At 54.1% G+C, this 26,250-nt stretch overlaps 1 protein-coding gene across 2 annotated transcripts in view; it reads right to left on the reverse strand.

Annotated features, from left to right (window-relative positions):
* Window positions 1-26,024, reverse strand: part of ELFN1 (extracellular leucine rich repeat and fibronectin type III domain containing 1) — an 81,868-nt gene extending 55,844 nt beyond the window's left edge. The window contains exon 1 of one of the 2 annotated variants that reach the window (XM_037995265.2): window positions 25,714-26,024. The gene's annotated coding sequence lies outside the window, so the exon portion shown is untranslated. Of the gene's footprint in view, window positions 1-21,531; window positions 21,660-25,713 lie in introns of those variants that run through there. The other variant, XM_037995267.2, reaches the window with a different exon arrangement.
* Window positions 26,025-26,250: the final 226 nt, after the last annotated feature.

Consider the following 26,250-nt stretch of genomic DNA (forward strand, 5'->3'; position numbering starts at 1 on the left):
CTTGGCAGGGTAGGCCAGACAGATCTGTGCAGTTTACAACCAGCTTCTGCTTCTAAAAATAGAAGTGCTACTTGGCACACAGACCACAGTGAAAGTGGAGAAACTGAGGCCCAGCGGCAAAAAGTGTCTTGTCCAAGGTCACAGAGGCAGGACATAGCAGATGCCAGGAGGGTCATGACACTCAGAGCCGAAAGGAGTCCCTTGTGCCCGGCACTCCTCCGCCCACCAGCCACCGTGGCCATCCTGGGCACGTGAGCACCGCTGCGCCAGTCCAGCCTGGAGCCTGGTACTGCCAGCCTTGGCAGGCAGGCATTGCTGGTCAGGAATGCAGAATCGGCCTTTAAATACCTCAGCGATTTCATGCCCTGGCATCTCCCTCTTCCCCACACCGCCCGAGGCGCTGCTGAGGCCTAATGGGCTGTGAAGGTCCATTTTTCAAAGTTAAACATTTCCTGGGCTCCCTGGCCCAGCCCTTACACACAGCCTGCGATGTCCCGGGTGTGGGGTTGAGACAGCTGCACAGGGAGGCCGTGGTCCACGCGAATCTCCACGACGCCTTCGGCTCTCACTGGCCACCGATGCCAACAGAGACCTACCTGGTGGCCAGCTTGTGGGACGCAGAGCCAGCAGTGGGTCAGGCCTGGGCCCCTGAAGCTGGGAATTCCGGCCTAACACAGCCTTCAGAGGTGTCGATTCTAACCCCCTGCCCATTTTACAGATGAAGAAGCTGAAGGAGGGCCGTAAGTCCCCTGACATCAGGGACCACAGAGCTTACCCGACTGAATCTCTCAGGGTCCAGCCCAGGGCCTAATGTCTAGTGCCGAAAACATCTGGTGCTCAATCAATGCTTGTTGCCAGGAGTAGCACCCAAGGCTGCAGAGCAGGAGGTGGCAGCCTCGGGTGGAGACCCCAGAGCCCTGATTCCCAGACCCCCTGCATCGGCCTCCGAGGGTACAAACAGACCTCCTGTCTGCTAGGATCACTGCTGGCATCCCAGAGACCCCTGGCTCCTGGTTTAGACCCCACTGTCTGCAGATGTGAAGCAGTGAAGAGGGAAGCCTGGATCAGGACTTAGGCAGGGCCAGGTTTGGGTCCCAGCTCTGCCACTCTCTGACTCCCTAGGCTTGGACAAGCCACTTCTGGGGGCCTCAGTGTCTCCATCTGTCATTTGGTGACATTAGTCTCTTTACCTGGGGAACTTCTACACTCCCACTTCTTCCAAGCTCCTGTCCATACTGACATTGTCTTTTTCCAGTCCCTGTAGGTCTCTGTATCCATCATCCATTCATTCATTATCTACTTCCATCATCATTAATCTACATCCCCCCTCATTCAGGCATCCATTCATCCATTCATCATCCATATATCCTTCGAGCATCCACCCACCTACCCACCAATCCATCCATTCATCCATCTATCCACCTCTCCACCCACCCACTCACCCATCCACCCATCCATTCATCCTTTATCCATCCATTCACCCATTCATCCATCCATCCATTCATCCACCCACCTGTCCATTCATCCATTCACACACCCACCCATCCATCTATTCATCATCCATGTCCTCCTAGCATCCACCCATCCATTCATCCATCCATCCACCCACCTCTCCACCCATCCACTCATCCATTCATCCATCCATTCATCCATCTATCCACCCATCCATCCACCCACCTATCCATTCATCCATTCACACTCATCTATCCATCCATCCATCATCTGTATATCTGTCTAGCATCCACCCACCAATCCATCCATTTATCCATCCACCTATCCACCCACCCACTCACCCATCTACCTATCCATCCATCCATTCATCCTTCATCCATCCATTCACCCATTCATCCATCCATTCATCCACCCATCCAGCCACTCACCTATCCATTCATCCATTCATCCACCCACCCATCCATCCATTCATCATCCATATATCCTTCTAGCATCCACCCACCAAGCCATTCATTTATCCATCCACCTATCCACCCACCCACTCACCCATCTACCCATCCACCCATTCATCTTTCTTCCATCCATTCACCCATCATCTATTCATCCATTCACCTATTCATCCATTCATCCATTCACCCACCCATCCATCCACTCACCTATGCATCCATCCACCCATCCATCCACTTGCTCATCCATCCACCGGCCCATTCATCCACCCATGCATCCATCCATTCATCACCCACCCATCAGTCCATCCACCTATACATCCACCCACCCCTCCATCTGATGATGCATATGTCAAGAAGGCAATGTGCCAGTTCTGTGCCAGGGCTACAGTCCCAATCCCCAATTCCTAACCTAACGCCCTCTCCAGGATTCCAGGTGTCCAGAGGGCTCAAGGGGTTCCCATTCTGTCACTGCATTGGCTCAGATCCCTGACTGCTTGGGGAAGAGCTCCTGTTACCACTCTAGGTCTCATGGAGACAACCAAAAGCTAAAGAACCAGAGGACTCCCTGTTGGCCCTGCTTCAGGATGGTGTGAATCTGGGCAAGACACCCATCTCAGTGTAGCACTCGCCACCTGTAATGGGCACATGACTGCAGAGGCTTCAAACTGGGCCACGCCAGAGAAGTTGGCTGGCTCAGGATGCTGTAAATGGATAATATTGTTAGAAGATTCAACAACATGATTAAAAAATAAGGAGACAGGATATGCTTTTCCCTTGCCACCAATTCCACAGCATCTCAAGGGTCTGTAGTGCACCAGCCCCAGCCCCCAGCGAAGGTGGAACCAGGCCTGCCCAGCTGAGCCCTCTGCAGATCCCAGGGGAACAGGGTCAGTCTGCAATCCCAGAAATGTATTCATGGTTCCTTAGCAACCAGTGGCTTGGGGACTGAGCCGGGAATCTGTGTTCCTCCCGGCGTCTCACCTCATCTTTTGTTCCCCTCACTTATCCAGCTGAGCTCTCAGTCCTCAGACACATTAGATGACTGGAATAGTGACTACATGCCTGTGCAATGTTGAAATTATACTTCCACACTCACAGAAGCACACACATGCATGAGCATGCACACATGTATACACACTATATACAGTATGCTAAGTAGAGAGACCCAGGTTAAGAAATAATGTCACTACTTAATTATAGAAAAGAACAAACTATTGATAAGCATCACAACTTGAATGAATCGCCAGGGAATTTTGTGGGGGAAAAAATGTAATCCCAAAATGTTACATACTGTGTGATTCCATTTACATAGCAGACTGACAGTCCCTGACTTACGATGTTATAATTTTTTTTTTTTTACTTTATAATGGGCTTATTGGGGTATTAAATGCATTTTTGACATGATATTGTTGACTTATGATGTGATTATCAGGATGTAACTCTATCATAAATTGAGGAGCATTTGTACTTGAAAAGACAAATTTATAGAAATGGAGAACAGATTAGTGGTTACCAGAGGTCAGAGATGGAATAGGGGTGAGGGAAGGGGGTGTGGCTATAAAAGGGTAAAAAGAGGAATACTTGTGAGATGTGACTTTTCTGTATCTGAACTGTATCACTGTCAATATCCTGGTTGTGACACTGTACTGTAGTTTTGCAAGATGTTGCCACTGGGGGAAACTGGATAAAGGGTACATGGGATCTCTCTGTATTATTCTCACAATTGCAAGGGACTGTACAATTGTCTCAAAATAGAAATTTTAATTTTAAGGAAATAAAATAACATTATTGAAAATGGATGGTATTTTTCAATAAAAGGGGTAAAATCAACTGGATTAGTATACCTGGGAAGAACTGACACTTGATCCTTACACCTCACACCATAGATAAAAAATTAATTACAGGTGGATTAAAAGTCTAAATGTCAAGTGTAAAACAATAAATCTCCTAGAGAGCATCCCCAAGAACTTAAGGTGAGAAAAGATTTCTTTATAAGCTAACAGAAAGTGCTAACCATGGAGGAGAACTTGAGTAACATTAAAATGAAGAACTTCTCATTAAAGTACATGACTGAAAGAGTGAAATGGCAAGCCATGGAATGAGAGAAGATATTTGCAACATATATAATCAAAAAATTAAGAATTACTAGATTATAAATAAAGAATTCCTACAAATGTATAAGATAAAGAAAGCAACTCAATAGAAAAATGGGGCCAGGTGCAGTGGCTCACACCTGTAATCCTGTAATCCCAGCACTTTGGGAGACCAAGGTAGGAGGATCGCTTAAGTCCAGGAATTTGAGACCAGTCTGGGCAACATAGGGAGACTCTGTCTCTACAAAAAAAAAAAAAAATTAGCCAGGCATGGTGGCATGTGCCTGTAGTCCCAGCTATGTGGGATGCTGAGGTGGGAGGATTACTTGAGCCAGAAAGTTTGAGACCAGTCTGGGCAACATAGTGAGACCCTGTCTCTATAAAAAAATAAACAAATAAAAGAAAAAAGACAAATATGACTTTTAAACAGATAGGTCACAAAAAAATAACATACAAATATCCAAGTGGCCAATAAACTTATGAAAAGGTGTTCACTAGTAATGCTAAAATTTAAAAGGACTGACAACATCAAGTGTTTGCAAACGCTTTTAAAAATTGTTTTAGATTTAACATTTGGACCTTTAATTCATCTGGAATTAATTTTTTAATCTATGGTGTGAGGTAGGGATCGAGTTTCAGTTCTTTACAGGTATATTAATCCAGTTGATCTTACCCCTTTTATTGAAATATACCTTCCATTTTCAATGGCATTATTTTATTTCCTTAGCATTAAATTTTCTATTTTGAGACAATTATACAGTCTTATGCAGTTGTGAGATTCCACTGGAGGAAAGAAGGGTAATGATCAGCAGGAGATGGGGTGGGGGCTTCTGAGATACAGGTATCATTTTTATTTCTTGAGCCAGACGGTTCCTACATAAATTTCACTTTGTAGTATTTCATGGAATTGCACGTTACCTGTTTTTTAGGTTTTGTTTAAAAAAAAAAAAAAAAAAAAACACCACAGGGTGGGACTTCTGGCATAGAATAGTTTCACTATTCTATAGGTCACCAAATCTTCTCTCCAAAAAACAACTATAAAACTAGTCCAAATTCTCAATCATTCCCACACATCCTTGAAATTAACCAAAGGCCTTCATTCATGAAAAACTGCTTAACTTAGGCTAAGACAGGGGGAATCTGTGGAGTTCTAACCTGAAGCTCTCCCATCTATCCCCACACCCTGGTTGATGCAGTCATTCCAACAGGGCAGGGCAGGGCAGGGCAAGGCAAACCATAAAAACCAGCAGCTTTGCTGTCAGGGGCTGATTTTATTTGGAGCAGAAGGCACAAACTCTCATTCAGCAGAAATGTTGTCAGTAAGAAGCAGCAATCTCAGTGGCAAGTGAATGGGGAAAGCCAGTGGTTCTACTAGGCTGAAGCTGTGATCCTGACTGGGGCAGCAATCGAGCAGTAGACTAGCTGGGAATCTGACACAGAGTTGCATGAAATATGACAGTCATAGAGATGCCTGATAAGCCTTCCACATGTGCCCAGTGGATGGTTAGCACACAAACACAGGGGAGAGCAGAGAGGACCCAAGCAATTCACAAATTTCTGGCCTACTGAGAGCCTGTAGGCATATGCAGAGGAGACAAAAGAGGGTCTGGAAGAAAGTAGAAACCAGGTCAGGCCTGAAAACTACCTGATCTTTGGATGTGCTTATAGACCCACATGCAGATCTATCAGCAGAGTGTGTAGGCCTGACTGGCTCAAGGTATTTGTAAACAACCCCAAACCGATCACTGACTGACCACAGAGCTATGCAAACATAGAAGTAATCTAGGAGGCCAGAATTAAAATAAGTAGGGATTTAAGAAAAGAGAAGAAAGCCAGGAATGGTAACATGTACCTGTAGTCCCAGCTACTTGGGAGGCTGAGGTGGGAGTCAGCCCAGGAGTTCCAGGCTGCAGTGAGCTATGATCACATCACTGTACTCCAGCCTGGGGCAACAGAGTGAGATCCCATCTCAAAAAAAAAAAAAAAAAAAAGAACAAGGACAAACTAACAGAGACACAATTATCACACATCGGGGAAAATGAATTTCACAGCTTCAGTCCAGGTCAATTACTACACAAACAACAACAACAATGAAAACCACCAATACTAGCAACTCTTGGGGATACAAATCAGAATCTGGAACTGCTGCAATATATGACCTGAAATGTTTGTTTTCAACACAAACTTACAAGACATGCAATGAAACAGGAAAGGGTGACCCATACTCAGAAAAAAAAAGTCAATGGAAACTGTCACTGAGTGTTCCCAGACATTAGAAATAGCAAAGACTTCAAAGCTTTTTATAATATAAATATATATTTATATTATATATTTTATAAATACAATATAAATACATTCAAAGAAATAAAGACAACTATGTTTAAGGAATTGAAGAAAATGATAATAATAGCGACTCAAAACACAAAACCTCAATGAAGACACAAATTATTTTAAAAATGGAAAATTTGGAATTAAAAACTATAACAGATGAAATGAAAAATTCATCACATGAGGGCTTGCAAGATGGCGAAAGAAAAAATTAGTGTGCTTGAAGATCAATCAATAGTAGTATTCAATTTAAAGAACACAGAGAAAAAATTGAACAGAAAAATAAACTGTGCCTCTGATATGCATGAGACATCAAGTGCACTAGCATATGTGGTGGTGGGAGTCTCAAGAGAAGAGGAGAGAGCAAAAGAGGCAGGAATAAGATTTGAAGAAATAATGGCTGCAAATTTCCCAAATTTGATGAAAAGCATTAATCTACAGATTAAAGAAGATCAACGAACACCAAATAGGATGAACACAAGAAAAATCCAAACCTGGACACATCATGGTCAAACTGTTGAAAGATAAAGAAAGGAGCAGGAGAAAATTGATTCACAGTGTCCAGAGTAACAGCAATATGATCAATGGCTGATTTCTCATCAGAAACTATGGAGGGAAGAAGGTGGTGGAATGGCATATTCAAAGTGTGAAAACAAACAAAAAAAATTGTTAGCCAAGAATGAAGGCAAACTAAAAACATTACAGATCAAGAAAGACTGAAAGAATCTGGGGCTAGTACAGCTTATTTAGAAGAAATACCAAGAGAAGTCCTTTAGGTTGAAAGGAAATGTCAAATGGTAATTCAAATTCACAGAAAGAAATGAAGAGTACCAGAAATGGTAAATATGTAGATGAATATAAAAAGCTCTATAAATGTATTACTTTCTCTTTCCTTCCCTTAACTTCTTTTAAAAACATAAGATTGTATAAAGCAATAATTTTAACAGTAGATTGTTGTATGTTATAACACAACATATGTCAACATATATTGATGAAATATATGACAATAATAGTACCAAACAGGGAGAAGAAAATTGAACTATGTTAGAGTAAAGTTTCTATATTTTACCAAAATTGTTAGCAGCAATGAAAAATAGATGGTCGTAAGTTGGTATGCATACTGTAGTCCCTAGGGTAACCAATAAGAAAATAACTCTAAAAATTAGTTTAAAAATTAACAGAGGAATTAAAATGGCACATGAAAGTATTTACCTAACTCAAAAGAAGGTAGCACAGGAGAAAAGAAGGGGTAAAGACATGAGACATAGAAAACAACTAAGAAAACAGCACCCATAGGAAATTTAAAAATTGCATTAGGTGTGAATGGACTAAACAGACCAAATAAAAGGCAGAGACTGTCAGACTGGACAGTAATATGATCAATGGCTGATTTCTCATCAAAAATTACGGAGGGAAGAAGGTGGTAGAATGGCATATTCAAAGTGTGGGAACAACCCAAATATATACTGTCTAGAAGAGGTACATTTTAGTTCAAATATACAAATATGTTGAAAATAAAAGGATAGAAAAAGATATACATGCAAACAGTAACCATAACAGAGCTAGAAAAAGACATACATGCAAATATTAACCATAACAGAGCTGGAGTAGGTAAAAAAAAATTGGGGGAGACAGGGTCTCATTCTGTCACCCAGGCTGGAGTGCAGTGGTGTAATCATGGCTTTCTGCAGCCTCAACCTCCCATGCTCAAGTGATCCTCCCTCCTCAGCCTCTCAAGCAGCTAGGACTACAGGTGTACACAACCATGCCCAGCTAATTTTAAAATTTTTTGTAGAGACGGGGTCTCCCTATGCTTCCCAGGATGGTCTCAAACTCCTGGGCACAAGCAATCCTCCTGCCTTGGCCTCCCAAAGTGCTGGGATTACAGGCATGAGCCACCACACCCAACTTGGAATAGGTAAATTAATGTCAGATAAGATAGACTTTAAGACAAGAAATATTGTCAAAGACAAAGAGGAAGGTTTCATAATGATGAATATGTCAGTATCTCAGAAATATGTATCAGTTATAAATAAATATGCTCATAACAACAAAGTCCCAAAATACATGAAGCAAAAATTGGCAGAATTAAAAGAAGAAATAGACAAATAAACAAAAATAGTTGGGGATTTCAATACTCCACTCCCTCTCAATAACTGATAGAACAATTAAAAAGAAAACCAGCAAGGACACAGAAGACTTGAACAACGCTACCACCAACTTGACCTAAGTGACATTTATAGAACATTTCACCCAGAAGACCACACAATGTTTTCAAATGAATGTGGAAATACAAAGGAATATTATGAACAACTTTACACCAACAGATCAATTTCAATGAAGTTCCTAAAAAGACACAAATTATCAAAACTTATTTGATAAGAATAGAAAATCTGAATAGACTTACAACCAGTAAATAAAAAAAAAAATTAACTAAACTAAGGCGTAACAAGTTAAAAAACAAACAAACTGATTAATTTGAAATCTTCCCACAAAGAAAAGCCCAGGCCCATATGACTTCAGTGGTAAGTTTTGTCAAATATTTAAAGAAATAATACCGAAACTTCACAAACTTTTTCAAAAAAAAAATTAAAGGAGAAAACCTTCTCTACTTATTCTGTGACAGCAATATTTTCCCTGATACCAAAACGAAAAACATCACAGAAAATAACAGACCTTTATACCTCATAAACATAAGATTCAAAAATCCTTAAAATATCAGCAAACCAAAACCAACAACATATAAATATAGGTAGAATTTTCCCCAGGAATGCAAGGTTGGTTTAACATCTGAAAATCAACTAATTTTGACTCCCTTAATAGATACACAAAAAGAATTTGACAAAATCTAATACCTATTCATGGAAAAACTCTCAATAAACTAAAAATGGCAGAGAACTTCTCCACCTGATAAAGACCACCTATGAAACCCCACAGCTAACATCATACGGTAAAAGACTGAATACTTTTCCTCTAAGGTCAAGAACAAAGCACCTCTCCTCTTCAAAATTATTCTGAAAGTTCCAGTTAGTAGAAAAAGAAATAAAAATGCTTCAAGAGGCCAAGGTGGGAGGAGCATTTGAGTCCAAGAGTTCAAGATCAGCCTCAGTAACATACAAAACCTTGTCTCTACAAAAACAAACAACAACAACAACAACAAAATTATCTTGGCATAATGGCACACGTCCATAGTCCCAAACACTTGGGAGACTGTGGTGAGAAGATCACCTGAGCCCAGGAATTCGAGGCTTCAGTGAGCTATGATCACACCACTGCACTCCAGCTTGGGCAACAGAGCAAGACCCTGTCTCTGAAAAAAAAAAAAAAAAAAAAAAAAATAGGCATATACTTCAATGGAATAGAATTGAGAGTCCAGAAATAAACTTTTTCAGTTATGATTCCAATAAAATGTAATGCAGAAAAGATAGTCTTTTTCAAAAACATGTATACAGAAAAACAAGCTTTGACCCTCACACACCATACAGACATTAGCCGAAATTGGACAACAGGCCTAAGTGCAAGAGCTAAGGCTAAATGTACTAAAAGAAAACAGAAGAAAATTTTCGTGGCCTTGGGTTAGGCAAACGATTCCTATATATGACACCTAAAACATGCTTCATGAAAGAAAAAAGATGATAAATTGGACTTTATAATAAGTTAAAAATTTTTTGTGCTCCAAAAACATACCATTAAGAAAATGAAAGACAAGCTCCAGAGTGGGATAAGAGATCAGAAATCACATTTCTGATAAAGGACTTGTATCCAGAACGTATACAGAACTCACAATAATTCTGAATAATTTTGAAACTCAATAATAAGACAAATCCATTAAATATGGGCAAAAGATCTGAATAGACATTTTATCAAAGAAGAAATATGAATGCCTAATGAGCACATGAAAAGATGTTCAACTTCATCGGTCATTGGGAAAATGCAAATTTAAACCACATGGGACACCACTACACATCCGCCTGAAGATCTGTAATAAAAAGACCGACAATAGCAGGTGGTGAGGGACACGCAGGGGCTGGAACCCTCACATGTTGCTGGTGGGAATGTAACACGGTCCAGCCAGTTTGAAAAACTGTTTGGCAGCTTGTCAAAAACTTAAATATGGCTGGTTGCGGTGGCTCACACCTGTAATCCCAGCACTTTGGGAGGCCGAGGTGGGTGGATCTCTTGAGGTCAGGAGTTCAAGACCAGCCTGGCCAACATAGCAAGACCCAGTCTCTACTAAAAATACAAAATTTAGCTGGGCATGGTGATGCGTGCCTATAATCGCAGCTACTCTGGAGGCTGAGGCAGGAGAATCACTTGAGCCTGGGAGGCAGAGGTTGCAGTGAGCCAAGATCAAGCCACTGCACTCCAGCCTGGGTGACAGTGAGACTCCATCTCAAGAAAAAAAAAAAAATTAAATATGAACTTAACAGATGAACTCTACTTCCGAACTCTACTTCCAGGAAGCTGCCCAGTGTGTGCACGAATGTTCACGGCGGCATGATTCATATTGGCCCCACACTGGATACACATGCTCTGCATATGTTTTGGATAATGGATAAATAAAACTTGGTCTAGCAATATAACAAAATACTATTCAGCAATAAAAACCAAAAACTGACACAGTCGACAAGATGATTGAACCTCAAAAACATGACACTAAGTGTTAGAATCCAGATGCAAAAGACTGCATGTCGCAGGATCCTATTGATGCGAAATGTCCATTAAATGTAAATCCACAGGCCGGGCGGAGTGGCCCATGCCTGTAATCCCAGCCCTTTGGGAGGCCGAGGGGTGTGGATCAGGAGTTTGAGACCACCTTGGCCAACATGGTGAAACCCTGTCTCTACTAAAAGTACAAAAACTACCCAGGCATGGTGGTGGGCGCCTGTAATCCCAGCTACTCAGAAGGCTGAGGCAGAAGAATCGTTTGAATCCAGGAGGCGGAGGTTGCTGTGAGCCGAGATCGCACCACCGCACTCCAGCCTGGGCGATAGAGTGAGACCTGGTCTCAAAAAAAATTGTAAATCCACAGACAGGGTTCGGATCAGTGCCTCGGGGTGGGGCAGGGGGTGCTGACTACAGTTGGGCATGAAAATGTTCTACAGTTGGTTTGTAGTCATGGCTGTGCAACTCTGTGAATGCACAAATACCACTGTCTGGTGCCCTTGCAATGGGCGTGCAGAGGGACAGTGGAAGGCACGCTGACGGTGTCGGCGCACAGGATACCTCTGTAAAGCTGCTCAGGAAGAAAGGAGAAGCAAGCTCACGCAAAGGAAACAAGCACAGCACAGCCGCTGCCCCTTTCAGCATCGTCCCCCAGGTGACCAGAGTCTTCTTGTCCTGAGGGTGGCGAGAACCAGAATGACTTTACCAGCCCCCAAGACCATCCGCGTCTTGACCATCCTGCCACACTTGATTTTCACTCAAAACAGGATCTCCCTATGACCTTGGGGTACCTTCCCAAAAATCGAACACAGAATTTGTTCCCCTACATGATCTGCCTTGGACACTCCCTCGAAGGGGTGTTCCAGCACTGCCCTGGGCCCACGGACCCATTCTGGTCAGAATGAGCCAGAGTGCACAAGGCAAGCCCAGGCTACTCCCAGGATAACATCTGCTTTGTTTTCGTATCCAGACCACAGAGCCCAGCATCGGAGAATGTCCACTGGGTAGGTGAATGAATGAATTAATCAATGAATCAACACTTTTGATGAGTAACTCCCGTGTCCAGACTTCATGGTCATGTTTAATGAATTGTGCACCAGCACACAGGTGTGCTCGGGGGCATAGGCACCCCCTTCTGCTCCCCGTTCCATCTATGTCCCTGCCCTCTCCCTCCTTCAAGGATGGCGATCTGGGTGCCAGGGCCCTGTGGTGGACGGGACAGGGCAGCGGTGACCTTGTACCATGGGGCTTTCAGAAGAGTGGGGGACAACCACACCCACAACGGCTGATGATGCCAAGGACAGGGGCAGAGTCACAGAAGGGAGTCACCATTGGAGTGTGGCCAGGGGGCCCTCGTTCTGAGCACAACGACAGGTAGCACCATGGCATCCAGGCTGTGCTGATGCCCCACAAACGCCACCCCACTTGGTGGGACTCACCCCAGCAGACAGCAGTTAGCAGCTCCAGTGCACAGGTGGGAACATGAGGCTTGCAGGAACCCTCTGTTCCCCTCCCCACATCCTCCCCGGGAGAGCTCGGTGGGGATGGGGCTGAGGCAGCAGCCTGGGCTTCAGTTTCTCCTCCTGCCTCAACCTCAGGGAACGTTCCTGTGGGTTCCCTCAGCCAGCCTGCTACAGGGGACCTCAGAGCAGACCCCGGGACTGTCCTCTAGGTCCCAGGCCCAGAGCACCTTGTCCACGGCTCAGCTGGTCAGGCCAGGCGCTCCCAGGCTGGGGGAGGTCCCAGAGCCTCCCGCAGGGAGGGGGATGTGCAGCCGTGATGGTTCCGGCACAGAGGACCCAGGCCTGGGCTGTAGCTATGCGCACCCCCACCCCCGGTCACCAGCTGGACCCTGGCAGGGTACAAAGCCCTAGTTGCTCTTTTGTCAAATGGAGGCTATGGGTGGTCATGCGTGCATGTGTGTATGTGTGTACGTGGGGGGTGGGCTCTAGCTGAGCAGGTGCCAACATCCCTGCAAGACGGACATAATCATTAGTGTGTAACTCAGGGTCACGCAGCCCAGCGGAGGTGATGGGAGATGGGGATCAGGGTCCCCAGGCCTCTCCTCTCCTCTGCCCACACCAAGGCCAGGTCCTCGGGGTGTGCACTCCGGGAGCACAGGCCAGCCCCTGACATCACCCACTCTGGCATCACCCATACTCCAAATCCCGGCTCGCAGTGTGTCCACGCGATGCCCGCACCCCACACTCCCGATCTCGCTGCTGTGCCAAATACTCCCTCACTCACTAAGCTGGGTGGTCACCGAGACCGTCGCAGAGAGCGGGGATGCCCTGGTACCCACATGGGCAGGCGGAGGCACAGTGAGAGCCGGGGCTCAGGGGCCACACCCATGACTGCTGGGGCCGGGCAAGGGCAGCGGGGCTGAGGCTGGTGGTGGGTGCAGGAAGAGGACGCCAGAGGAGGCTTGGGGCAGTCTGGGCACCGTGGGAGGTGCTGAGGTTGTTTACAGACCTTTCTGTAAAATGTGGGGTGGGGGCCCGGGGGTGTCCGAGACAGGCTATGCTGGGTTGTGGCACACGTGAGCTGTGAGCCTGAAACACATTACTTCCCCACTCCATGCCTCGGCCTTCTGGTCTATGAAATGGGCACACAGCACCTCCCTCCGGTCTGTCGGAAGATTTCCAGGGGTGTGGGCCTTACCCACAACAGGCATGCAGGGCGCAGGGTGGGGCGGGAGAGCTGCTCCAAGCCCAGGTGTGGGGTGTGAGGCTCAGGTGCCCTAGGTGGTCGTGGTGGGACGGGAGCTGAGGTCCCACGTTGGCACAGGCTGCACTCCAGGACCCCACGGCGTGTGTCTGTGTGCACCTGTGCGTGCCTCCCCAGTGTGTGTGTGGGAGCACGGTGGCACGCACACTGTGCATGGTGAGGGCACAGGTGCCCAGGGCTGGGAGCTGCCTGTTCAGCTGAGTCCCCTTGGTCCCTGACTGGTGTGGATTCGGGCGCGGGAACACTGGATTTCTGGTGAGTTGTTTCTCTGAAAAGCTGTGTCTGGGGACTCACAGCCCTCAGATGTAGCATGCTCTTGCTCTGTGGGGACAACGTAATGAAGGAACAAAAATAAGCCCGGATGTCTGTCAGACAGCAAACACCTCGGGGGCCTGACTCTCTTCCTGACGTCCCTCCCCGCCTACCCCCAGGACAGGGGAGCCGGCCACTCCCAGACCCACCAGGAGCCTGCGGGAACTCCACAGGCTCCCTGCATCTCAGAGCCTCCATCCGCTCCATTGAATTTGCCAAAAAAAAAAAGAAAAAGCAGACAACAAATTCATTTTACAGAAGCTAACCCTCAGACTGAAGGAAATTCACATCAGAGCCACGACCATTCATGAACCCACATCGGCTGCCCACTATGGTGTCTGAGAGGTGAAAGGGGTGGGGGGACCAGGAGGGTGTGCATACTCCTCTATCCACACGGACACTCATCTACACATGCGTGCGCTCATGCATGTGACAACACTCCTGTATCCACAGACATGAATCTACACGCACGCACCTGTGAACGTGCGCACACACATGTGCACACTCCTCTATCCACACGGGCAGTAGTCTACACGCACACACATGTGAACACGTGTGCCTGCTCCCGTATTCACTCGGACGCCCATCTGCACCCAGAGCCACACGCAAACGAAGATCCGAGGATCCTGTCTCCTGGAGGAAGCCGGGATGCCGGATACCTGAGGAATGGGCCCTGAGCCCCACTTTTGTGGGCACCCTGAGGGGTTCTGTGCCAAGTTGACTCCGCTGTTTCATACCAGTCCATTTTGGGGGGTTTATCTCCCCCAGAACACAGCTCTGAAATGCTAATGGCTGTCAAAGGGAAGCAAGACTTGCTTTGCACAACCTTCCTCTCCACAGGACCGCCTCCCTCATTTCCTAATGAATATAAATAGGAAAATAGGTTTTGCCTTACAGAGTATTTTTCTCCATAGGAATGTAGCTCCAATTTCTAAGCACTGTCAAAACAGAAGTTACAGCCTCTCTGTCTCTCCGTTGCTAGCATCGTCACCCGGTACGGGCTCCCCTCACAGCTCTCAGACGTCGGCAGTCCCCTGGGTGGCCCATTCCCTTGTGTGTCCCTAAAAACCCTTTCTCCATCGACACCAGAGGGATCCTTTGAAGCCAGCCTTGTCTCTCAGCTGCTGCAAACTCCCCAGAGACTTCCCGAAGCAATCCGAGCACCATCCAACTCTTCGCAAGAGCTCTGACACGGGAGCAGCCCAGACCCTGGGGCCTCCTCCGCTCACCTCTCAGCCCCCACGGCCAGCCGCACTGGCCTTGCCCTTCACCCACACAAAGCATGTCTCGACTGCAGGGTCTTTGCACCTGCTCTCCCTTCCCCAGCATCCTCCTTCCCTGCCTCTTTGCATGGCAGGGCACAGAGGGATCCAGGATCCAGGGCTGCAGGTCTGAGGGTCCTGCAGGGCAAATCAGAAGGGCCGGGGATTCTGCCAGGAGCGGCAGCTTTGCCCTTTCCAGAACTGGTGTCAGCCATTTACACTCCCCACAGCCATCCGGCCACCCCCACGCCCCGGCCGAGGCTCCGGGAACGGAAGGGAAGGAAGGGACCCACCTCAGGTCACGCCGAACACCAGAGGCTCCCCAACCCTGGATCACCCCGTGATCTACAGCCAGGCCCTTCCACCACTTCCACAGAACACACAGATGCAGGGACGGTCCCTCCGCAAGGAGGGCAGAGGCTTCAGTGCAGGCTCCCCTCAGGCAGGGAGACAACAGACTGGGGGGCCCTCTTCAGGAGCCACAACAAACCAGGGGGTTCGAGATTTCCTGGAAACACTGTCGCCCTGGGAACAGAAGCCAGGGTGCCCTGGAGCCACTACCAACACCCTCCGGGCAGAGGCAGACACTTGGTTAATGCCATCTCCCTCGGGATCTGGTCTAGGAACCAGCTGCCACCTTCCAGACGTGTCCGGGAAGCATCCCAGTGCCCCTCCCAGCCAGTCTCCCTCGGTCAGCACTCTGACCAGTGGGGGGCCAGGCAGGAGCCACAGCACAGCCCAGAGTCCAGGCCCAGGAGTCACATCCTGAGGGTCCCCAGCCCCTTGGGCTTCTAGGGAGGCCGTGGAGGTCAAGATGGTGGTGAGGGAGCCAAGCACTGGCTGCCCCTTCACGCAACCCTGGCAGGGCATCTATGTCGTGGGTATTTCCGGGACACCTTCCCAGCCACTACTTCGGGCTCTGTCTCAAGAGTGCCGGACTGTGAAGGCACACAGCTGTCCTTGACTCGTCCCTCCAGGCCAGCGCTGCCTCACTGTGTGCTCTGCAAAGCCCTCTCCCTGCGGTGCCTCCTGTGCACCGGCCAAAGGTCTGGGGAGCCCCCCGATGGCCCCCCATTTCCAGACCCCGCTGCTCCTGGCCCCGGAAGTCAGCCGGGGTTCTTATCCATGTAGGGCGGGCACATAACTGGCTGTGTTTGTATCTGTGTTTATTAAACTAGACGGAGTTAATGACTAAGAGGTGCCTGAGTTTGATCCTGCTGAAAATAAGACTCGGATCTGTCAGTAAACACGGGGGAGCCTCCAGGCTGTCAATCATCTCTCGGGGTTTCCATCCCAGGCAGGATTCCGCCTGGACCCAACCCAACAGCCTCCAAATGTCAGGGCAGCAATGCCGGGGTGTGCACCTGTCACATGGACACACCCCCAAGCCCACGGCCACCAGCCGGCCACATGTCCAGCGCCAGTGAGAAGCTCTCAGTACGATCAGTGCTCTGTGACAAGCCCTCTGACAGAAGTCACCATCGGAGGTGGCGGACAGCAAAGAGATGTGCCTCTGTGGGGTGGGGTCCTAGAGGCGGTAGTGGGCCACAGGGGGTCTGGGGGTACGCAGGGGTGGAATGTGGCTTCCCAGACAAGCCAGTTCACCTCCACGCCATGGGTCCCCATCAGTAAGGCCAGGGCCACTCTCCCAGTGGAGGTCGGACATGAGGTGTGGGGAGCCCAGCGTGGGAGCAGGGCTGAGCCCAGATACCGCTGCCTGCAAGCCTCAGTGGCTTGCGGCCACTGCCCTGTCTGGGCCTCAGTGTCCCTATCTTTAAAATTCGGGCATTGAATCGGAGGCTCTAGATAACACAGTGACTGGTGATGGCTGGGCTGGGCCGAAGGACATTTCCCGCCCGGCTGCACCTCCTCTGTCCCCACCCCTCCCTCGGAAGCCCAGAGATCAGTTTCCCAATATACCCCAGCCTCATGCGGGGGCACTGGGCACAACCCATGGGGAGGCAAGGCCCTGTCCCTTCCACCAGTTTCTCCCACTGTGGCTGCCTGAGTCTGTCCCGGAACTGGTGGAGGAAGACATCAGGGCAAACATCGCGGGCAGGGGGTCATCATCCACTGTCAAGGCCTCTCTCCCCACCCGCCTCACTGCTCCAGGGGCCTCACACCTGCCCTTCCGCTGCCTCTCCTGCCTGGATGCCCACCTCTTCCTGTGGGGTTATCTAAATGCTGCCCACCCTACAGGGGCCAGTCAGACCCCTCCTCCTCAGCCCCAGAGAGGAGCTTGGGTCCGGCTCACAGGGGAGGGGAGCCTAGAAGCCGTGAGTGCTGAGGAGGCGACCGGGGCTGAGTAACCGAGATCCTGAGACTCCGGGGTCTCCTACCACAGAACGGCCCCAGGAGTCCTGGCCACGTGGGTGGGGGAGGGCGGTGTGGACCAGCCTCCATGACTCAGTTTCCCCACTGGCTCCTGTACACCCCCATGGCCAGGAGCAAGGAGCAGAGGAGTAGTCCTCTCTGCCTCAGTTTCTCCATCGGCTCCTGTGCACCCCCTATGGCCCGAAGCACGGAGCAGAGTAGTAGTCCTCGCCGCCTGACTCAGTTTCCCCACTGGCTCCGGTGCACCCGCCATGGCCCGGAGCAGGGAGCAGAGCAGTGGTCCTCGCCGCCTGACTCAGTTTCCCCACTGGCTCCCGCACACCCCCATGGCCTGGAGCAGGGAGTGGAGGAGTAGTCCTGTCTGCCTCCCCTCTGAAGGTCCCTCAAGCCCTGCTGGACCCCCCACCGCCTCAGCCTGGGTTCCAGCCCTTCTCCAAGATCAAGACCCTGGCTGCCCCAGGACAGCCCTACAGGTGCGGAGGCCTGGTCCAGCCATAGCTCCAGCTCACTCGCTGTGTGACCTCGGGCGACGCTGGACCCTTCAGGAAAACGGGACTGGACTGGCTGATCTCCGTGGGAAAGGAGGCGCATTTATTTGTGAGAACATTGTCTTTCCATCTGGGGATGCCCGTTCCAAGGCAGCCGAGCTCCTCCGGGCTTTGTCCCAGGCTCCAGGTAGGGCACACAGTCCGCCCTCCTTTGCCATCAGTGCTCCCAGGGTGGTCTCTCCACCTCCTGCCCTCCCTCTCCGAGAGGCTGGAAGAGGTGGGACAGAGCCAGGTCTCAATCCACCAGCCTTGGGAAGGGGATGTCGGGGGCAAGGTGAGGAGCTGTGGTGCTGGACTTGAGTGGCCGTAGCTGCCCCCCCCCCCCCAGCTTCCTGTTCACTGTTGGTGGTGCCGCTGACTGGCTCAGGGTGCATGGGGATGAGGGGAGGCAGCAGCCCCCAACAACCAAGGCCTCTCACCCTGCTGGAATTCCCTGACCTGAACCAACACAACACGACACAGACACCGGACACGGGACCCCTCCACCACCCTCTCTGGCCCCACCCCACTCTGGGCCTCAGTCTCCCCATCTGCACAGCCGGTGCTGGAGTGGATGGCGCCATCATCCACCACACTGGCTCCACCACCAGCCACCCCCACAAAGACCCACCCAAGGCCACTTGACATCCGAGCTAGTGCTGGAAGAAACCAAATCCACAACAAAACAAAAAAGAAAGAGCGAGGGGCGGGGAGCTGGAGAGATAACAAATGTATCCGGCGTCCGCGGCGATGCCACCACCCGCTCCAGGTTCACGCCCGGAAATTTATGGCCTCGTCACCCGGCCCTGGAGATCTATCGCCTGTCACTCACTTGCATTTTTAATCCTGCCCCCACCAGCCCCCTCGTGTATTTATGCACCACCCAACCGGGCATCTTGGGGGCCTGCCTGTTTCTTTCTTGTGAAGATATATGAACACCCCATGTCCAAGCACCTCTGCTCATAAATTTCCTCCGATGCGATGGCGTCTGAGTCTGGCATGGAGAAACAGAGTCCCCTACCAAAATGGAGACTGGGCTTGTTGGGGGGTTAGGGATCCAGGGGTGGGGGCTCTGACCCCAGGGGGACCTTAGAAGGAGGCTTTCCTGAATGCTTAGAAAATTCTATCAAAATTTAGAGCTGATGCGTGTGTGCTAGAAACAGACAGACACAGCCACCAACATGGGACCCAGGCAGCCACTCCAATTTTACCCCATTGATCCCAGGCACTGTGGTCATATTTTAGTCCCATTAATTTGTCTCTCCTGGAGAGCGGGTGAAGCCTCCAAGTATACATTTAGGGTGAAAATATTCAAATGCCGGGGTCCAAGAGAGGCAGCTACTCCAGGCTCTGGCCCTGGGCTCTCCCTGGGGCCCCGGACACCTGTTTCTTGGTGGGGACTGTGGTAGGGAGGTGGAAGAGTAGCAGCCTCTCCCTGATCCAGGTATGGGGAACCTGCCTCCAAAGACACTTTGGAAAATCAGTGCTTTCCAGTGGCAGCCCAGGGGCATGGTGGGGAAGGGACGCAGCCCTCCCTCCCTTCCTCTGATCCGGGGTACAGGTGCCCACCACATCCCGGCACCCCTACCCCAGACTTACCAGGCCTCAGGAGTATGGCTCTAGTTCAGGTGCCCACTGGTTTTTCTGGGAGTCAGGAGCTGCCTGCTGGGCCTGCTGTATCATCCTGAATGATACGCACAGAGCAGGCCTGCTGCTGCGCCGAGGAGAAGGGGGCTGCACAGCTGGCTGGAGGATGGGGGAGGGGCATGGCCCCCAACCTTTGACTTGGAGACCCCCAGGTCTTCTGCCCAGCATATGCCCAGGAAAATGGGGGACCCAAGTGCTGGGGTCCTGGCTGGACTCCAAACCCCCTCAAATCCAGGTGATGCTTCCACGCACAGCCCTCTGGAGTTTGTCCCCCCACCTTTGGTGGAGTGGGGCGCAAACCTGGGTTGGGTCCTGTGAGCCAGTTTTCTCAATGCTTGTTCAATTAAAAGGTGGCAGGGGCAGGGACCCGGGGGCAGGAGGCCAGCCAGGCAGAGAAGAGGAGCATGTTGGTGCTTTTCAAGCAACCTATGCCCCATTCAGTGGGGTTTGCCCCAAGGCTGGGTGCAAGCTGCAGACCTCTTTGGAGGCTGGGGGTCTCTCTAGGGGGCAGCCCCTCAGAGAGGCAATGTGAGGAGATTTGCCATTTATATCTGCTCCTGGCTCCCAGTCCCTCCACAGCTTCTGTCCCCAGGCTCTCCGCACAGCCCTTAGCCCAATCGAGGGAGTGATTGGCAGAGCCAGCCCACCCAAGACAGGGTCCAAAGAGGCCCCACTCTAGGTGTGCAGGAAGGGAAAGTGCTGGCACGGAGGCTTTTGGGGGACATGCACACCTGGCTGGGCCCGGCCTCGACCCTTTCTGCTAAGCCTTCGTTTTTTCCAGAAGGCATTATCAGCCTATCCCCATTTCACAGGTGTGGAAACTGAGGCTCTGAGATTCACCTGCCCCAAGGTCACACAGCTGAGACCTGGAAAAGCCTGACTTTCATATCAGAGGCTGTCGTTTTTATGGGGGGGGGGGTGCGGTAACGGCAGGCAGTGCCCCCCGCCCCACCCTCAGCATCAAGCAGGTGACCTGCGGGTTTCAGAGGATGGAAATAGGGGCGCTTGTCTTTAGAGGCAGGTCGGGCACGGAGGCTTGGCAGCCTCCTCCCATCCCCCCCCTCCCAGAGGAACAACGACGAGGATGGGCTTCAAGTGGGGCGAGGGGTGGGGTGCACCCAGTAAGTTCAGTTCGGAGCGAAGCCCCCCCCCCCCGCCGCCGCGCCAGGGGTTGGACTCAGGGGCTGGTACCGAGGAATGTGACCCCTCCGCGTGCGTGGCTGGACGGTCCCCGCGCCGAGCGAGGAGGCTCGCAGCGTCTGGGGGAGGGCGGCCCAGTTGGGAGGGCTATGGGAGTCCGGGGAAGGGTCAGCGACTCGGCCAGGAGGTGAGGGCAGCCCCCTGGTTTGCGGGAAGGTGAGGGTTGCCCCTGGTTTGGGGGCGCGGGGCGGGGTGCGGACTGCGAAGGCGGACGGAGGGGAGAGAGGAGCTGGGGAAGGAACCGCTCGGAGGGACGGGGCAGCGTGCGGGCTGCGGCAGCGACCCCAACCCGGGCCCCTGGGCTCTGTCGGGCTGAACCTGCGCCCGCTCCGCCGCCGCCAAGTTCCTCCAACTTTGCCCGCTGCGCTCGGATCGCGCGCCGGGCCTGGGGGCGCAGCAGGGGCCGGGGGTGCACGCCGCGCACTCGGGGACGCCCGGGGTTCGAGGTGGCGGGGGGCTTGGCCGCGCCGCTCCCCGGGGGTGGTACGGGTCCCAAGTCCCCCATGTTCAGCGCCCGGCCGTGCTCGCCGCTTACCTGCCCGCCCGGCCTCGGTTCCGGGGCTGCGCCCGCCGCCGCGGCCGTCCTTCAAGCTCTAACTTCGCTCCCGGGATTGAAATTCCTCCCCAGCTTCGCCCATCGATCTGCGCGCGCGGCCCCGCCCCTCGCCGCGCGGCCGGGGGGGAATTCAAGCTCGCCCTGCCCCCGCCCGCCCCCCTTCCCTCCCTCCCTCCCTCCCTCCCTCTCTCCTTCCCTCCCTCCCTCGCTCCCTCGCTCCCTCGCCCGCCTGCGCGCTCCCTTCCACCCCCTCTTCCTCCGGCGCGAGTCCGGCTCGGAGCCTCTGGCCCTCCCCTTCTCTCCCCGGCCTCCGGAGCCCCTGCTCTCCTCGGCTCCCCGCGACGCCCCACTCCTTCCCTCTCCCGGCGACGCGCAGGGGCTGGGGGAGGAGGGGAGGTCCTAGAAAGCGCAGGGGGCGTCCTCGCGGTCCCGTCCCCGGCCCTCTCCGCCCACATCTAAAAGGTGGTGGCGGTAGGTGGGTGGGGGGAGTGGGGGCGACAGCTGTTGGCTGAACGAGCCACCCGCGACTCCCACCACCCCAAGCAAAGCCAAGGTGTTCTCAGGTCCTCCCGTCGGTCCGCCCCTTATCCGGGAGGGCAGGGACCTAGGGGCAGAGAACGCGGGGCGCAAGCCGGGCCCCGCTTCCTTCCTTCCTTCACTCACCCCAACCACTGGGAGGACTTAAGGGGATTCTCGAGCACTCTTCCGGTCAGTCTCACCCTGACAACCTGCCTGTGCGGAAGCCCCTGTCCGCATGTTACAGGAAGGGAAACTGAGTCAAGAGAGGCCCAGAGTCTCGCCCCTCACAGCGCGTCGGAGGCAGAGCCCCAGGGGCAGCCTGGACCCCGGTAGGAGCCCTCGAGACTTCACGCTTGGGCCGGGCAGGCCCCGGAGGTGCCTGGACAAGCCCGCGTTCCAGAACGGCCGGCGCCCGGGGGCCCTCTCCAGTCCCCGCGTAGCCTGCGCGCCCCCGCCGGCGCCCCCTCCCCGCTTCCTGTCCCCCGCCCGCCTCTGGTTCCCGGCCTCAGTACCCCCGGCACGCTCTCCGCTCGCCGCCAGCAGCTGGGCAATTCAACGAGCATACAAAAGAGTTGACTCAATTCAAAGGCAGCAAATCAAGATAAATCCTATAGTGTGTGGGGACCGGAGAGGGAATGTGAATGAACGCCCACGGCGCCGTTCAGTCCTATATGGACCGGCCTAGCCCGGCTGCAGGGCCTGACACGCCTGGGTCCTAGGGTTCTCTAGGAGCCAGAATCGGGGAGTGGGCTCCGAGGTGCCTTGGCTCCCAGGCCTCCAGAACTGGCCCGAATTTAGGAATTTGGAGCTTGTGGCCTCCTTTGGCTGGCTGGGTGGGGCTCCCGTGTTGGGGGTGCAGAGCCTTGAAGGGGAGTGCTAGGACAAAAGCCAGTGCGTCCCCACGATTTCATGCAAGTACTGGGGGGGGCAGGGGGCCTGGAAACCCAGCACAGCCCCAGGGGCCAGCAGGAAGAGCACCGGTGGTTTGGAACACCTAAGCTCTGGCCTTTCTCCTTCTGCCCCGACCTGGACCACGGTCAGAGCCAGGCCGCAGGCCAAGAGCAGGTCCTTGTTTACCCACCAGATAGATACTGCAAGCCTGAGATGTGCCAGGCCTGGGCCTGTGGAACGAGGCCGGCGGTGAGAGGGGCACCTTCTCCTCCCTGCCTGTCTGTGAGGTCTCCCCAGCGGCAGCTCCACTAGGGAGAAGCTGGTCGGCCCCCAGAGCTTCCTTGGTGGGGCTTGGAAGGTCTCGGTAAGCTACCTTCCAGCTTCTGGCCTGGCCAGCCCTGTGCAGATGACCACCGCCCCGGGGCCCCAGCCCGTCCATTCCGCCTGCCAAACATAAACCCCAAGAGAGGTACTGGTTCCCCATTTCCAGCAGGTTCCCCCAGGCCTGTGCTGGTCAAGTGCAGCCGAAGCTCTGGAAGGAGCCTCCTTGGCCTTCGCAGGTGTCCCCCGTGTGCCCTGCGCTGTGCTGGGCGCCTGCCCAGAGGAGTCGCACCAGGACGTCCTGCTACTTCCCAAGAGCAGGCATTATGAGCCCATTTCCTCGGGGTGCAAACTGAGGCCGAGGGCCTCTTCAGAGCGCCCTTGACCAGTACTGCCTGACCCCAGAGGTCAGTTCTGCGGCCACTTGGGGTCTGAGATCCACGGAGAACTTCAGAGGTCAACTGGAGGGGCGGGTAGGGGTACGCGCGGGGCCCTGTGAGGCGAGATCCCGCAACCTGAGGAGCCAGGACCCCAGCAGAGAGCGAAACCTGGAGCTGGGGGAGGGGAGGGCAGAGGACTGGAGGCGGGGCTGCACGGCGGGGGTCGAGTCCTCGCGGCCGCCCCCCAACCCCGAGCGGAGGCTGCGCCGTCCGGCTGCGACCGAGTCCCCGGAGTCCCGGCCGGGCCGCCCCTCCCCCGTGGCCGCACCGATTGGTGGCCTGCGTGTAAGTCATTAATTCTGTTACGGGGACGCGGGCGCCGCCGCCGCGAGGACATCTGTCCGGGGCCCAACGCCGCGCTCCACGCCCCCTGCCCCTCCCCCAGACCCAGAACCGAGGAGAGGACCGGACGCGGCGGTGAAGCTGAGAGGTTGGAAGCTGGAGGGCGGCTGAGTCCCGGAGTTAACGGGGAGGGGGGCGGGGCCGGCGCTGGCCCTGGGGACAAAGATCCCCACGCTGCCAGCGGACTGGGCTCTGCAGACACCCAGGCAGAAGAAGGACTCCGTATTCCCTGTCCCCCAGATCCTCAAATCCACTCAGGCTCTGACCTGAGTGTCGGGGTGGGGTGGGGGAGACCGAACCCTCCTGGGCCCTCGGGACGCGCGAAGGCGACGCTGAAGGGGGGACGCCGGGATGCTGCTTCCTCCCTGCACACGCCGCCCGAGCTGCATCCCTAAACGCTCCAGGAGCTTTGCGGGTGCCCCCCACCCTCCACAGCCCCCGAGGCTGCCCCCAGCGACCTCCTTTCGCCCGCAGGGGCGGGCGAATGTGTTGCGCTCGCCGTGGGTTGGGAGGAAGGGCGCGGATTGCAGGAAGTCCCCGCTCCTCCCTGGGCAGCCTGGCCCCGGGGACTCGCGCTCAGCCCGCGGCGTAGGACTCGGTCGGGAACGGTGCTGAGATTGCACGGGTACGAACCAGGACCCTGACCGGGTGGTCACCGTGCAGTTTGGGTAGAGAAAAAGTTCCGGGGGGGCGACACCCCGAGATCGAAGAGGGGATAATGGGAGGAGAACAGGCAGCAGGGAGGGAAGAGCGGCGGCAGCGGGGCCAAGAGAGCTGGGGGTCCGCTCTGGGCCCCGGGGTCCCGCCCCACTCGGCAGCCCAGCCCAGCCCCACCGCATCGGCTTCCCAGACCGAGAGAGGCTCGGGTCACCGACGCCTATTAATAGCCGCGAGCGGGTCCTTCCCGGGAGCTCCGCAGCGGCGGGCAGGCTAGCCCGGCCACCGGCTGGGGTGGGGGCGGGGGTCCCGTAACACCCCCTCCGGAGGCTCAAGCGGCGCGGGGCGGGGCGCTGCGCCCCCCACGCAGGCTTTGCGAAGGCAAGGCACCCGCAGCCTGCTCCCTCCCCACCTTCGCCTCCAGAACCTGGTTTTAGATGAAGAGGGGTTCGTCTGTGGTTCAACTTGGGGCGCCGCGGCTACCCCAGCGCACTCAAAGGCGCGTCCAACCCCCTCCCCCTCTTTCTGCCCAGTCGGCTTTTTGCTCTCGGTAAAGCGCTCGGTAAAGTTTTGGGGTCCCCGCGGCGCCTCCCTAGCCCTAGGGGTCCAGAGTCCTGGCCCTTCCAGCCGCGGCGTCGGGGAGGGAAGTTTGTCCGGCCCAGGCTCGGCGGCCACGAACTTCGGGTGCGCCCGCCTCCGAACCCGGGTGGGTGGATGGGGACACCCCGGAACCGCGGGCCCCGAGCGCCGCATCCAGAGCCCCGCGGGCGGGGGGACTCGGCCCTGGCGCGGACGCTGAGGTCAGGGCACCCGGGATGGGGTGGCCCGGGTTGCAAGAGCCGCTGGGGACCCTGCGCTGACCCCCGCCGACCCCCCGAGAGAGTATCTTCTTCCCTGCCTCCCCCAGGGGCGGGGACCCTCCGATCCCGCAGCGGCGGCAGAGGGGTCCCCCGGCCCCGGACAGCCCCATGCACCGCAGGCCCCTTCTTACCTGGGCCGGGGTGCGGGCCCCGGGCTGGAGGCACGGTCGCGGGCGAGCAGAGCGCGCGCACCCAGGTTCCCCGAGCGCGGCGGCAGCGGCGGCGGCTTCCCCTCCTTCCTCCTCCTCTTCCTCCTCCGGGCTCGCTGGCTCCAGACAGCCCTCCTCCCCCTCCCGCCCTGCCGGCCCCTCCCGGAGCCCGCCCGGCTGGACTCGGCCTGCGACCCGGAGCCCAGCGGAGCCGGCGGGAGCCAGGCTGCGGCGCTCACTGCGTCAAGCGCGGGGCGAGCGCGGGGCGGCGGCGGCTGCGGGGACAGCGCGATCGGAGCCCGGGGCTGGCCGGGCAGGCGGGGGAGCGGCGGCTCCGGCTCCGGCTCCGGCTCCGGCTCGGGCGCGGGCGCAGTGGCGGCGGCCGCGGCAGCGCCGAGGTTGTAGCACATTCTTTCTGAGCGTGATGGAAGGTTTCATGTGGGAGAGCGCGCGGGGAGGGCTGGGGAGGGGGCGGGGGCCGCGGCGGGGGCCGTAGGGGCAGGGGGCGGGGTCGCTGCC

The sequence above is a fragment of the Chlorocebus sabaeus genome, chromosome 28, assembly GCF_047675955.1.
Source record: "Chlorocebus sabaeus isolate Y175 chromosome 28, mChlSab1.0.hap1, whole genome shotgun sequence".
NCBI classification, from domain to species: domain Eukaryota; kingdom Metazoa; phylum Chordata; class Mammalia; order Primates; family Cercopithecidae; genus Chlorocebus; species Chlorocebus sabaeus.